A 16374-nucleotide genomic window follows, 5' to 3' on the forward strand; every position below is an offset into this window, starting at 1 on the left:
TTTTAAAATTTATATAAATAATATATATAAAGGATATATATATATCATACATATATAACATTTTAAAATTTATATAAATAATATATATAAAGGCTATATATATATATATATATGGACACACACACATACACACATACATATATCCTCCCTGACACTGCTGGAAAGCTTCATACAAAGGCAAATCTGAGCCAAGTGACAGATCCAGATGACATCACTTAAGCCCCGAATGAGATCACACCTGTAGACAGCCCTATTCATACATTTTTCAGTTTTGTGCAAAAAGTAAATTTCCCCTTTTGCTTATATCAGATTGAAAAGATTTTCTGTCACAGCAGGAGCCAATTCTAACTGAAACAATTACTGAGTGATCATTAATGGACAACCATAAAAATAATCCTTGTAAAATAATTTTAATATTTCTGTGGTATTTAGCCACATATACAACAAATTTACCTCCATACTTTATCAAGAATCAACAATAAAAGAATAGAAGAGGACTTAACATGCAAGGAATATGTTCAAGCCAAGTAAAAGTCAAATGACGTCATGATGTATTATATAAATCAAAGTTTCATAGGAGCTTGAATAGAGAATAATGGTGGGAGGACTGAGTCACCATATAGCACCCAGTAATACAGCTATGCTGAACTTAAAGACCCTTGGGTGGGAGCAACTGGGTTTCAGCAAAAACGTGTCATTTTATTGGATTTGAAATTTGCTTTTATTTAATGTAGCAGTGTGTTTTTGTTTATATTTGTACACAAATCTTATACAGCAACTTAAACCTCATTTTATGTTTCTACATATTTAAATACCATTACATAAAACCAGCTTTGCAGGCCCAAGATAAATTATTTCCCTTAAAAGGAATTTGTACATTCCTCAAGTTGAAAACTACTGCTCTGAGCAGCAAGAAGCCAAAAAAGTTTTGAAGCAGAATGAAATGGTGAGATTTATCACCCTCCTCTCTTAAGATACATATCTTTCCCCAAAACTGTCCTTCATCAGAACGCTTTCTAATTTCCCCTTAATAGTCAGGAGACATTGAAGGCAGGGACCACATCCTATTCATTTTTGCTCACCCCTTTGTCGCTAAAATAGTGTCTCTTATACAGTGGCATCAATAAGAATTTACTGAAAGAATAACTACCCTAAATGAGGAGTTCCAGAAATGTTCTGAATGTGGGCCTCCAGATAGCAGCCACAATCTTCCTAGACAAATATACAGCTCAGGTGGAGGTTAACTTCTGAAATGCTTGTCCAAAAATCAGCATTCCTCTGATAGGCACACCTCAGATCTTATGTTGTTTCTGTCACTCTCATATAAACTAGAGAAGGTGGAAGGCTGAGCCCTGACCCTTCATCCTTCTACCTCCCATAGGGGAGCCCAGCACACGGTACAAAGCAGACACTCAGAGAGACATTCCGAATGAAACAATAGAAGACAAAAATGCTCTGATCTCTCCATGCCCACAAGAAGCTGCTGGAGCTCAGAAGGAAAGTTCTGAAGCCAAGAGACTTTGAAGGTAGATTAGACCATTTGCAGAGGCACAGGAAACGTTCCAGGATGGGAAATGAGGCAGGTTTAGTGCACTCAGATTGATTGTGTCCTAGAAGACAAGATCCCAGAGGCTTAGGCGATGAGTGCTTAGTCATTGCCTGGTTGAATATCTAATTTCCAGACTAGAATACATTGGAGGGAAGAGAAAGATTCATTTCCAAGAGATATGCTCAAATCCTAGGGCTTAGGAAAGAAGGGATGACAGAACTGGGGTTAAAGAAGTGTTAAGGAAAGTAGAATAGACTGGCCTTTTATTCCTGAAAATGAATATATCTCCACATACATTATAAACATGATCACTTATTATGGTCCAGAGTGTCAGGTAATGAAGGCCTAGCAGAGTGGCACAAGATGTGAGACAGACAGACAAGTGCTAGCCTGCAAAGTGCAGAGAACACATTCCTGCCCCTACTGTCAAGGGAGCTCGGCCTCACCCAGAATGGCATATGGAGTAGAAAGGCCACATCACATATTGCTGCTTGAAAGGCTTGAGGCCAGCTGTGCCACAAGGGTCTTCTGTCTATGGGGTAGACGACCTGATACAAGCCTGAGCATAAACGCTTGGCACGCAGGAACTCCTCCACTTGTGCCCTACACTGCAGTGGAGACAGTCAGGAGTCACTCAAGACGGGAGTTTCTCAGTCTCTGCAGCACTGACCTTTTGGACAGGTTAATTCTTTGTTGTTGGGGGCTGTCCTATGCATTGTAGGATGTTTAACAATAGCCCTGGTGGCATCTACCCACCAGATACCAGTAGCATGCTGCCAGTCATAACAATCAAAAATACCTCCAGATACTGCCAAACATTCCCTGGGGAACAAAACTGCCCCCCCACGGAGAACTACTGCTCTAAACACTACACTAAGTGAGGCAGAGGGTCTGTAAGGGGACCACTACACTCCAATAAGGATGGACTCTGAACATAGTCAGTCCCTACAGAACTATGCTTTGCAGAAAAGGACGATGACTTCAGCATGTCAGGACAAACCTCAAGGCACTTGTTTTTTGGGTTTTGTGCTCCACATATTATTCTGTTACCTGGCAGATGCCCTACCTAGGTAAGGCTTGGCAGTATGGTGTTGCCCACTCAGAGTCACTGCAGTCTGAACAGAGTAAGCCAGGACGAGCTGCATCCTTGTCAGACAGCAACCCTGTGTCCCAGCATGAAGATCTCACTCAACAGTCAAGGTGAGATATTAGGGCCCCTTGTTCCTAAGGTTCAAGTACCTAAAAGTTAAAAATCTTGTTCTGCTTTCTCATTCCAAAAGAGAAAATGGGAAGAATCCCTGAGCCAAAGTGAGGAAGAAGGTAACAGCAAGTACAGAGAGCTGTGGCTGACAGTTAAAGGAGACAGAATTTGGCCAGGGGAGCTTAGTACAGATAGAGACTCCAGGTGAATCACATGACCAAACCCCAGGAGGACATGCAAGCAAGAGAGAGTTTTCTAAGGTCATGATTCTCTCATCCCCCTAAGCCTGTCCATTTTGCTCCTAGAGACATCAAAGACTACATCTTTGGGCAAAATGACAAACAATACTACACAGAATTAGAGAAAGCCAACCTCTGGAGTTTTCCACAACAAATAGTCCTTTATAAAAGAAATGTACAAGGTGACTGACTATGTAGCCTCCAACCTTTCTAATGACATAATCTACATGTAAAAAAAAATTTGAGGGGCTTCCCTGGTGGCGCAGTGGTTGAGAATCCACCTGCCGATGCAGAGGACATGGGTTCGTGCCCCAGTCCGGGAAGATCCCACATGCCGCAGAGCGGCTGGGCCCGTGAGCCATGGCCGCTGAGCCTGCACGTCCAGAGCCTGTGCTCTGCAACGGGAGAGGCCACAGCGGTGAGAGGCCCGCGTACCACAAAAAAAAAAAAAAAAAGAAAAAAAAAATTTTGAGCATACATTGCCAATATATGAATATCTGTTTATAAATTAGATATATGTACTAACATTAGGTATACTATAAAACATACATACAAATTAAATGAGATAAAAATAAATGCAATATAAATACAAGCTATTATATTCTCTTGGGGCACCCCAGTTGATTGTCTTGTACAGTTGGAAACCATTGACCCAAACTTCACAGCTTTACCCTATATGCTGCCTCTGTTATAGCTTTTAGCTTCTCAGTCTTCTTCTAGAATAGTATCTTGCACTATTTACTTATTTATCCTTGAACATTGCTCTCAGACTTCTAGGTCTTTGCTGTTTCTGGAAAAGCTCTCTTCCCTCTTCCTGGCCTGATAAACACCAACTAACCCTTAAAACCCAGCTCTACCTCTTCACTTAGTGAAACTCTTTGGAGCCCATTTTAAAATCATGAGCAAAGACACAGAACTATAAAGTGTGGGGCCTGTTCAGAGAACTCTGACTCCCGTTTGCCTGGAGTCCAAGGGTTATACATAGGGACAAGGAGGGTGAGGCACTGCTGAGGCCAAATGATAAAAGGCCTTGAAAGCAGTCGGTCCAAAACTCCAAAATCATTTATTCATTGGGGGGAAATTTTTATTGAGTACCTACTACTTGCCAGGCACTGCTCTAGAAGCTAGGAATATAACAGTGCACAAGAGTCATAGATTCCTAGTGTTTATATTCTGGTGGAGAGAGACAAACTAAAACACTGTAACAAATAATTGTATGTTGGGTAGTGATAAATACAAGAAGAAAAATAAAGCAGGGTAAGAGGATAAAGAGTAGTGCTATATCAGACCAGATCAAGGAGGGCCTCTTTGACGAGATGACATTTGAGGAGAGAATAAAATGAAGTCATGAGCCATGTGGATACTTGGGGGAAGGGCATTCCAGGCAGATGGAACAGTAAGTACTACTCCTAGCACATGAGCTATAGTGATACCTCCAGGGATATGCCAGAACAGATCCTTGGCCTTGGCCAATCCTTTTTCTTGTCAGAGAAAGAATAAGCAGTAAGAAATGGGTTCCTGAATCAGTATGTCTTTCCTCTAATGGACCAGTGGTGCCTCCAAATAAAGCCCTCACTTTTGTAGTTTCAAACTCACATCCCAAAAGAACTATGTCTGGCAGAAAAGTTACCAGTACCTTCTTTGCCTCTCTTTCACACAGCTGTTAGTCAGTTAGTTGGTCATTTGGTCAGCCTTTGGTCAGTCTTTTGGTCAGCCAGTCAGATATAGCACAATGGTTAAGAATTTGGACTTTGGAACCAAGTGACCTGGATGGAATTCAAGATTTGCTACTTACTAGATGTAAGATCATGGACAAGTTACCTAACCTTTCTGTGCCTCATTCTGTCACCTAATGGTGAGAATCAGAGTTCTCACATCATAAGAGTGTAATGAAGATATGAGAAGTTCCTAGCATACAGTAAGTGCTAAACAAATATTATCCATTATTATTACCATTCATTCATTCCTTCATTCACTAAGCTTTCACTGGCTTCTACTCTAGTAGATCCTTGGTTTGTTACAGAGATCAATCTGGATGATCTCCATCATCAAGGGCTCTTTTCTAGAGAAGGAGACATATAGGAAATTAAATGAGTAAAATACAGTGTGATAAGTGCTAGGTAAGAGGGATGTATGGGGTGATGTGAGGGCACAGAGAAAGGAGTGACTGATTGCCAGAGTGAGTCAGAAAATGCATCACAAAGCCTAGCTTCTTATCTGACTGTGGAGAGAGAGCATTCCAAGACACCTACAGAATCTTACCAAAGTGACCCTCCCTAAAGATAGTTTGCAGCCTAGACCTGTGGTCTTTCTCTGAGTGGTTTCCCTCTGGCTCTCACTAGCAGTTTGTCATCTGAGCCTAGAGTGAGGCAGATACTATGTTAGTTTTCTAACATGGTATCAATACCAAGCCCTAAACCATTACTGCAAAAAGAATCTGGCCCTTTCACTTAGGCCTCATGTGATAGCCCCACTAGGCTGCCTGGCAAAAACCAAGTCTGCCAGAGCCCAAAAGGACATACTAGTGAACACCACCTATAAAGAAGCTACATGGCTAGCAGAGACCAGATTAGAGAAAGATTAGCATCATGGCTGCAGAGTAGTAAGGGAACCTAGAGTTTGGAATGTTGAATGAGCCAAACAACTCGTAAAACATCACACAACGGCAGACCCAAGGACAAACTCCTGTCTCCACATCCCTGCTCTGGGCCAGGTCCTGGGCTATGTGTTAAGATATGGAATCATGTAAGATAATGCCCTCAAGCAGTCTGGTGGGGAAATAAAAAAGCAGGGGAACAGATAGTTGCAATTAGTGTGCTAAGTGCTGTGATGAGATAAATGTAAAGAGGCTGTGGGAACACAGAAGGCACCTAACCTAGCCTGTGGTTTTCAGGGAAGATTTCCTAAAGAAGGGTATACTTAAATTGAGTCTTAATTATCAAGTAGGATTTAATCAGATCAACAAAGGAAGACAGAGGGAACACTATATGAGAAAGCATCAAGGGATGAAAGAGAATGGCATATCGTAATAACTGCAGATAAATCAGTGCAGGTACAGAGAAGGAGGTGTGATAAAAAGTGATAGAAAATATGAAAATAAGTAGAGCACAGAAACAAGCCTGAGCCTGGTATGCTAAAGTAATCTGGCACAATGCCTGGTATGTAGAAGGTACACAGTTAATTTTGTTTGTTTGTTTTTTGCAGGCATGTTTGCACAAATTGGAAGAGAGAAACAGTACCTACTGAGGCCAATACTACAGAGTTGAGTAAGGAATGACAGCATGAAAATATTAAGAAATTCTCAGAATATAAGAGAAGACAACCAGATTTTTACATATATGTACAAATTGATCTTTTTTTCCTAATTGAGGTAATTCATTTTGAGATTACAAGTGGGCATTTAATGTCAATGCATCTGACTAACATCTCATAGATAAACATGAAAAAATCAGTGGCATTTTCTGTAACAATTAATCTTTTTTAATAAATTTATTTATTTTATTTTTGGCTGCATTGGGTCTTCGTTGCTGTTGAGCGGGCTTTCTCTAGTTGTGGTGAGCAGGGGCTACTCTTCATTGCAGTGCATGGGCTTCTTATTGTGACGGCTTCTCTTGTTGCAGAGCACGGGCTTCAGGCACACAGGCTTCAGCAGTTGCAGCACACGGGCTCATCAGCTGTGGCTCACAGGCTCTAGAGCGCAGGTTCAGTAGTTGTGGCTCACAGGCTTAGTTGCTCTGCGGCATGTGGGATCTTCCCGGACCAGGGCTCGAACCCGTGTCCCCTGCATTGGCAGGCGGATTCTTGACCACTGCACCACCAGGGAAGCCCTGTAATAATTAATTTTGTCAACAACTACTGAGCTTTCAATATTTTATTGGGTTCCAAATGAGACAGCAGTTGTGATTTAAATTAAAATCTAGTTCCATACAAATTGTTACCTGACCAATAGAAAAATCAACATTTATCTTTTCAAAATAATATATGGTTACTATATATGATTATGCAGGAATTTACTTATAAAATTTTTAGCAATATCTTTATTTCTCCAGGTTCCACTTAGTAATATTTTCTCCACAAAGAAATTTGGTGTCTTATCATGCTTGTTTCATTATTTAAAAAAGAAATGGGGAGCCACTGAAAAGCAGAGACCTGGTCAGATATTTATTTTAGAAAGATCTCTCTGGAACCAACTAAAGTACAAACTGCAGTAGAGTTAGACTCGGCCAAGAAGAACAGTATAAAAACATTCAAGCAAAGCAAAAGATGATTAAACTAAGACTTCTGCTTCAGGCCAAGATGAAGTAACAGGGATGGAATTCACCCTGCCTCATGAAACAACCAAAAAAAAGAAAAGACAAAACATATGAAACAATGGTTTTCAAGACACTGGACATCAGCCTACAATGGACAGTGATCTTGAGAGCTGGTAGATAAATGAGGCAAATCATACAACTGCCCCAGCTTATGGCTGTGAGAAAATTTCCAGGCCACTGTGCAGAAAGTGAAACTAAGGTTGAGAGGGCAGAAATGGAAATACACTGTTGGGAGGTTCTTATACTATATGTGGCAAGAGGTACTATTATCTCTTGAAAATAGACTGTGATAAGTTAAAGATGTATATTTTATCTCCTAAAACAACCACTAAAATAACAAAGCAAAAAGTTAAGCCAACAAAGAAGATAAACTGGAATTATAAAAAATACTCATTAATCCAAAAGAGGGTAGAAAATAAGGAAGAGCAAACAAACAGATGGGAAAAACAGGAAATGAACAGCAAGATGATGGACTCAGATCTAACCATATTAATAAACATATTCAATGTAAATGGTTTAAACACCCCAATTAAAAGGCAGAGACTGTCTTATTGCAAAAAAAAAAATCGGGCTCAACTATATGCTGTCTATAAGAAATGCACTTTAAATAGAAAAGCACAAATAGGTTAAAAATAGATGGAAAAAGATACACCAAACTAACAATTCTCAAAAGAAAGCTATATTAATATCAAAGTAGATTTCAAGGCAAAGAATATTACCAGGGAGATAGAAGGTCATTTCATAATAATAAAGATGTCAGTTAATCAAGGAGACATAATAATCCTAAATCTGTATTACACCTAGTCAACAGACTTTCAAAAGACATGAAGCAAAAACTCACAGAATTAATTGCAAGGAGAAATAGGTAAATCCACAATTATAGTTGGAAATTTAAATACTTCTCTCTCATTAATTGATAGAACAAGTAGGCAGAAAATCAGCAAAGATATAGTAGACTTGAACAACCATAAACCAACATGGCCAGACTGAATTTTATAGAACACTCTACCCAGCAAATGCCAAGGGCACATGGAACATTTACCAAGATAGATCATGTTCAGGTACATTTTTTTAAAAGTCTTAAAATATTTTAAAAATATTAAATATAAAGTATGTCCTCAGACCACAATGGATTTGAAATGAAAATCAATAACAGAAAAATCTCTTTAAAAATCCCCAATAGGGCTTCCCTGATGGCACAGTGGTTGAGAGTCCACCTGCCAATGCAGGAGACACGGGTTTGTGCCCCGGTCTGGGAAGATCCCATATGCTGTGGAGTGGCTAGGCCTGTGAGCCATGGCCATTGAGCCTGCGCATCTGGAGCCTGTGCTCTGCAACCGGAGAGGCCACAACAGTGAGAGGCCCGTGTACCGCAAAGAAAAAAAAAAATCCCCAATATTTGGAAACTAAATAACTTGCTTCTCAATAATTCATGAATCAAAGAAGATATCAAAAAGGAAACAAAGTATTTTAAGCTTAAGCTGAATGAAAATAAAAACAAAAACACATCATCTAAGATAGTGAAGAACCAATACTAAGATATAAGACAGATTTCAGAGGTATGCATTTCTAGGGCAAAAATAATCCCTCAAGCTGGAACACATTAAGGGATGCTAAGTTATTAAAGACTATATCAGGCACCCCCCAAAAAAGGTGAAAATAAGCATTTACCATCAGTTACGTTTTCATTTTAGATATTTTCACTCTGTCTATGCTATGAATAAATCAGTTGGAAAAAAGCAAAAAACTACAACACACTAGAATTTGTGAAATGCTGCTAAAGCAGGGCCTAGAGGAAATTTATAGCACTAAACGCCTATATTAGAAAAAAAAAAGAAAGGTCTTGAATCAATATCCTTAGCTTCCACCTTAACGAACTAGAAAAAAAGCAAATTAAACCCTAAGTAAGCAGAAGAAATAAAGTTCAAAGTAAAAGTCAATGAAATAAACAACAATAGAGAAAATCCTTGAAACCAAATACTGATTCTTTGAGAAGATCAATAAAATTAATAAAATCTAACAAGATCAGTAAAAAAAAAAAGAAGACACAAATTACCAACATCAGGAATGAGACATCATTACAGATTTAAGGCATATTATAAGAATAATAAGGGAATGTTATGAGCAAATGTATGCCAGTAAATTTGACAACTTAATGTAATGGACAAATTCCTTGAAGACACAAACTACAAAAGCTCACTAGAGAAGACATAAATAACCTATACCTATTAAAAAAATTGATACTGTAGGAAAAAAAAAAACATCCCACAAGGAAAACACCTGGCTCAAATGGTGAATTCTCCCAAATATTCAAGGAAAAATATAACAATTCTGTATGAAATCTTCTGAAAAAATTGAAGAGGAATACTTCCCAATGCATTCTATGAGGCCAGCATTATCCTGATACCAAAAACAAAGATATTTCAAGAAAAGAAAATGACAAACCAATATCCTTCACTAACAAAGGCGCACGAGTTTGAAACAAAGTTTTAGCAAATAGGAAATATAGAAAACAAACTAGTGGTTACCAAATGGAAGAGGGAAGGGGAGGAAGGGGGAAATTAAGGATGTGGGATTAAGAGATACAAACTACTATGTATAAAATAGATAAGCAACAAGGATATATTGTATAGCTCAGGGAATCATAGCCATTACCTTGTAATAACTTTTAATGGAGTACTATCTGTAAAAAACACTAAATCACTATGCTGTACACCTGAAACTAATATAATACTGTAAATCAGCTATACTTCCATTTAAACATTTTAATAGAAAAATAAAAAATAAAAATTTTTTAAAGTAAAATCCAGCCATATATTAAGAAGATGACCAAGTGGGGTTTATCCCAAGAATGCAGTTACTTTAACATGGAAAATCAGTCAATATAATTTATCACATTAGCAAACAAAAATAGAAAAACCAGGCAATCATCTCAAAAGACACAGAAAACTCATTTGATAAAATCCAACACGCATTTCTGATCAAAGCTCTCAGAAAACTAGGAATAGAAGGTAGCTTCCTTGATCTAACAAAGGCCTTTTACAAAAACAAACAAACAAACAAAAAAACCCACAGCGAATGTTATATTTAATGGCAAAAGACTGAATGCTTTCCCTTTAATATCAGAAACAAGATGAAGATGTCTGCTCTTACCACTTCTCTTCAACACCATACTGGTGATACTAACTAGGGCAATTAAATAAGAAAAAGATTTTTTAAAGGCATCCAGGTTGGAAAAGAAAAAGTTAAACTTTCTTTACCAGCAGACATGATTGTCTAATTTGAAAATCTGATGGTATCCTACTGATAAGTGAGTTTAGCAATGTTGCAGAATACAAGATCAATATATAAAATCAATTATATTTCTATATAAAGAAACATCAGGAATTAAATTTTTAATACCATTTAATAGTAAAATTTATGTTATGTATATTTTACCACAATTTTTAAAATACTATTTACAATAGCAACAAAACCTATGAAATGCTTAGAAATAAATATGACAAAATATATGAAAGACCTGTATCCTGAAAACTACAAAACTTTGCTGAAAGTGTTATCTCCTGAATAAATGGAGAGATATACTTTGACCATAGGTCAGAAAACTAAATATTGTTAAGATGTCAGCTCTCTCAAACTAATCTATAGATCTGATGCAATCTCAGTCAAAATCCCAGGAGGGTTTTTTGTAGAAATTGACAAGCTGGTTCAAGGACAAACAGCCAAAACAACTTTGAAAAAGAAAAACAAAGTTGGAGGGCTAATACTATCTGACTGAAAGAATTACTATAAGGCTATTGTAATCAAAATAGCATGGCATTGACATAAAGACAGACAAATAGATCAGTAGATCAGAATAGAGAGTTCATAAATAAACCCATGTTTATATGGACAACTGATTTTTGACAAAATGTGCAAGGCAATGAAGTGGAGAAAGGATAGAATTTTCAACAAATGGTTCTAGAACAACTGGGACATCCACAAGCACAAAAAAGAATTAAAATCCATACTTAACACCATATACAAAAATTAATACAAAACAGATCATAGGCCTAAACGTAAAACCTAAAACTATAAAACTTCTAGAAGGAAAGGTAGGAGAAAATGTTTGTGTAAACTTGCGTTAGGCAAATATTCCTTATACATGATACCAAAAGCATGATCCATGAAAGAACAAATTGATAAACTGGACTTCAGAAAAATTAAAACTTTCCCTTCTTTAGAAGACACTGTAAAGAGGATGATAAGCCACAGACTGAGAGAAAATCTTTGCAAAGCATACATCTCATAAAGGATTTACATCCAGAATATATAAAGGACTCTCAAAACTCAACAATAAGAAAACAAACAACCCAATTTTTAAAAAGACATAAGATTTGGACAGATAATCCACCAGAAAAGATATACGAATGGCAATTAAAGCACATGAAAAGATGCCCAACATCATCAGTCATCAGGTAAATGCAAAATAAAACCACTATGTAATAACACTACACTATTAGAATAGCTAAAATTTAAAAGACTGACCATACCAAGTGCTAGTGAGGATGTGCAAGCACTGAAAGTCATACACTGCTGCTGGGAATGTAAAATGATACAACTACTTTGAAGACAGTCCAACAGTTTTTTAAAGATATATACCTGCCATGTGATCTAGCCATTCCATTACTAGATATTTACCTAAGAGAAAAGAAAATATGTGCTCAAAGAAAGACTTGTACATGAATGTTCATAGAAGCTTTATTTGTAATAACCAAAAACTGGAAATAACTCAAATGTCTACCAGCAGGTGATGGATAAACAAATTCTGGTATATTTAGACAATGGACTACTACTCAGCAATAAAAATAAGTAAAATATTTATATATGCAACAATATGAATAAATCTCAAAATAATTATGCTAAGTGAAAGAAGCCAATTTTTAAGTATATATTATATGATTCCATGTATATAAAATTCTATAAAATGCAAACACGCCTATAGCAACTGAAAGATCAGTAGTTGTCTGAGAGGTAGGAGGGGAGAGATCACAAAAGGCTGTGAGAAAAATTGTAGGCGTGATGAATATATTCACTATCTTGATTGTGGTGATGGTTTCACAGTTGTATACATGTGTAAGAACTTTGAAAATTGTACACTTTAAATATTTATACCTTATTTTATTGTCAATTACAACTCAATAAATCTCTTTCAAAAGAGGAAGTTGAGCTAAAACAGTATCATAGGAGATGCACATAAAATATATTAAAGAGGTAGAATCCTCAGGACTTGGGAACAGAAATAGGTAAGAGATGCTCAGTTTCCTTTATTAAATGTGGATACAAGTAAGACATTTTACCCTCAAATAGCTATGTAACATAAATAGAAAATGACTGTGATAAGTTCATTTTCTTCAGATAGCAAAAAACAACCAGCGTCGATGTAATGATTTAACACATCATGGTAATTTTATATTTATATTTGAAAGAATGTAAGAGAAAGAAAAAGCCAGTTGTACCTTTTCCCCAAAAAATATAGCAACAAACAACTATGGTTGAGGAATTTAACTAAATGACTTGAAGATTCACTGAGCAAAGTAATTTTTAAATAGCTAAAAGAACAGAATAAATAGATCTCTCGTCAGGTTTATGTAAAAGCAAAATGGGGATGCCAACTCTTTTATATTGATCTGACTTTTGAAATGGTTTATACTAAAGTCCAATGCCACCTGGCCCCCTGTGTTATGTCAACAGAGAGGCCAGTTCTGCTGAGTTTTCTCCCTAAAACCCTCCTGGCTCTCCAGTACTGCTCTACTGCTCCTACGAAAAATACTGTCCTACAAACAAACAGACCGAATAGGAGATCTGTCAGCTTATTTTCTTAGTTCCAAAAGCCTAGTAGAAAACAAACATCTTCTCGGGACTTCCCTGGTGGTGCAGTGGTTAAGAACCTGCCTGTCAATGCAGGGGACACAGGTTCAATCCCTGGTCTGGGAAGATCCCACATGCCGTGGAGCAACTAAGCCTGTGTGCCACAAGTACTGAGCCCATGTGCCCAGAGCCCATGCCCCGCAACAAGAGAAGCCACTGTAATGAGAAGCCTGCAGACCGCAATGAAGAGTAGCCTCTGCTCACCACAACTAGAGAAAGCCGGTGTGCAGCAACAAAGACCCAATGCAGCCAAAAATAAATAAATAAATAAATTTTTAAAAAAAACAAACAAACATCTCAAGACAAAGTTCAGAGTAACACTAGAATACCAGGTTATTTTGCTTTTAGCTGGAATCATACTCTTTAATTAGAATCAAAATTCATGGTTAAGGTGCCTTTGATCCATAAAAATGGGTAAAGAAATTATTAAGAAATATGCTTTGTTTGGCAGACAACATCTTTTTAAATCTCATGTCCATGAAAAGGGAGAAGAAACAGTAACACTGAACTTTGTTTAGAAGAATGGAAGCCATGCTTTAGAAGGGAATCCTCTGAGGTCAGTGCCTCCCACCACCCCTCACTACAAAAGGCATAGTTATTGTTTCCATTGGCTCAAACATACAAACAATAATTCTACTGCTCAAAGATTCTACAAAATTCACCTGGCATCTCTTCTGTTAAAGAACTGCTACTCTCCCTACCTCAAGGATCTTAGAGAGATTGGAATTTGCAGCACCCTCCAACTCTTGCCACACACACATACTCTCTTCTCTCACTATTACTACCCTACATAAGTCTGTGATCCAAACTAGGCCAATCTGATTCTCCCTTCACTGTATCTGACTCTTGAGCAAAGACACTTAGAGATGAAGAATGAATGTAGCCGAGACATATGAGAGTTACTAATTAGAAGAGGCCAATCCCCTAGTCCCTGCTGCTGGGATCCCTGGAGTTGCCCTTGTTCTCAACTCTTGTTCAGCTCTTCCTTACTTAATGACTTAATTTTGTATAATAAAGAATTTGGCTGGTTTTTGTCTTTAGGTCAATTTCCCTGATTATAGGAGTATCTTTGTTATTCATGGTGGGCCCTTGGGTCACACTTGAGTTCATGCTAATGAGAGAGATGACTCTGGATGGGGGCTGGTCACCAGAAAGATCAACCATGTGACCACAGGACTGGGGCTTTGAGCCAGGTGATATCAGCCCAGCCTTCAGGGAATAATAGAAGGCTGGCGATTGAGTTCAATCATGTGGTCAATCTATCATGCCTAAGTTATAGGAAACCCCAATAAAAACTCTGGACAATGAGGCTCGGTTGAACTTCACTGTTGCATTGATGACTGATGTGCCAGGAGGGCAATATGTCCTGATTCCATGGGGAGAGAAAACAGAAGCTCCACATTCAGGACCCTACAAGACTTTGCCATATGGGTGTTTTCTTTTTGCTGGTCCTAATTTTTATCCTTTATAATGAAATTGTAGTCATAAGCATAGTACTTCCCTGAATCCTGAGTTATTTAGTAAATTATTAAACCTGAGGGGATTGTGGGAACCCCTGATTTTGTAGCCAGTTGGTCAGAGCACAGGTGGTCTAGGAACACCCAGAACTTATGGCTAGTTTGGTGTCTGAAGTGACAGTATTCTTGTTAGGTATTGTGCCCTTTTCTTATGAAGTCTGCACTAACCCTGGATAGTTAGTGACAAAATTGCATTACATTATTTCACTTAATCACTGTCTTTCTGCTTCATCTTCCTCATCTGTAAATGGAGACAATCATAATATTTAAACTTCATAAGCTTTTTGTAAGAAATAAGAGTTAATATTTGTAAAGCACTCAGAACACTGCCTAGCACATATTAAATATGATATAAACATTAGAGTAGTTTTGTAGTTGTTGTTGTTGTTGTTTTTATTATTAAAGTCCAGAGCTGGCTAATGTAGAGATTATCAGGCTTTCTGCTTAAATCTAAATAACACAGAGAAAAGCTGGCCCCAACATTAGTCAGAAAATGTTAACAACATTAATCACATAGATGGTACTGGCATTAGTCAGCTAATGTTCTGAATACAAGTGACCACTAGTGATATCTACATCGTCTAGAAAGACTCCCGCCAGCCAGTTTGAGCCAATGACAGAATAGTACATGCTTTTTGTAGCTCTGGAAATCATAACTCCAGAGAGAATAGGGGCCTTACCTGGAATAATGAAACAAACTGTTGGGAGAAATAGTACACAAGAAGATTCTCACTTTTAGTTTGTCAAACCATCAGGCATGACACATGGTGAGCAAATCCTAAAATGGTACATATATATCACTTCTAGCTTAGCTATGAGCTACATCACTGAGCATTGAAATGTTTTTCTCTGCTCATCAGTAATGGGTACCAACTCTGCAAAACTCATGGGCTTCCCTGGTGGCGCAGTGGTTGAGAGTCCTCCTGCCAATGCAGGGGACACGGGTTCGTGCCCCAGTCCGGGAGGATCCCACATGCCACGGAGTGCCTGGGCCAGTGAGCCATGGCCGGTGAGCCTGCGCTTCTGGAGCCTGTGCTCCGCAACGGGAGAGGCCACAACAGTGAGAGGCCCGCGTACCGCAAAAAAAAAAAAAAAAAAAAAAAACCTCACTCCATTGTCTTCCATCTTCCTGTCATTTAGAACATGCTTGGAAGTGTTCTAATTAGTTGCTGAGTGCAGAAATAAAGTTCTTACCAGAAAATTGTCTTGAGCTGTTTTCTAATACTATGATTTAATCCCTCTGTTTCTGCCCTCTCTTGGTCACTTTCCCTTCCCAGCTACTTCTCTTTGGCTTTCAGAGAAGGCCAGGAATGCTCTCCCTGCAATCTTTCATTCTAAGTTCCTACTTTTTTTTTTTTTTTTTTTTTTTTGCGGTATGCGGGCCTCACACTGTTGTGGCCTCTCCCGTTGCGGAGCACAGGCTCACTGGCCATGGCTCACAGGCCCAGCTGCTCCGCAGCATGTGGGATCTTCCCGGACCAGGGCACGAACCCGTGTCCCTTGCATCGGCAGGTGGACTCTCAACCACTGCACCACCAGGGAAGCCCCTAAGTTCCTACTTTTGACACCCACTCTTAAAACACAAGCGCAACGGCCTCAAGTTATTACAGAAAAAGAAGAAAACTAAAATTAAATGGTACTGTTA

At 38.3% G+C, this 16374-nt stretch overlaps 1 protein-coding gene across 6 annotated transcripts in view; it reads right to left on the reverse strand.

Moving 5' to 3' along the window:
* The window catches only part of STIM1 (stromal interaction molecule 1), a 220023-nt gene that overhangs the window by 36428 nt on the left and 167221 nt on the right, over positions 1-16374 (reverse strand). The gene's annotated exons all lie outside the window — the stretch shown is intronic.

The sequence above is a fragment of the Kogia breviceps genome, chromosome 7 (genome assembly GCF_026419965.1).
Source record: "Kogia breviceps isolate mKogBre1 chromosome 7, mKogBre1 haplotype 1, whole genome shotgun sequence".
Classification (NCBI taxonomy): domain Eukaryota; kingdom Metazoa; phylum Chordata; class Mammalia; order Artiodactyla; family Physeteridae; genus Kogia; species Kogia breviceps.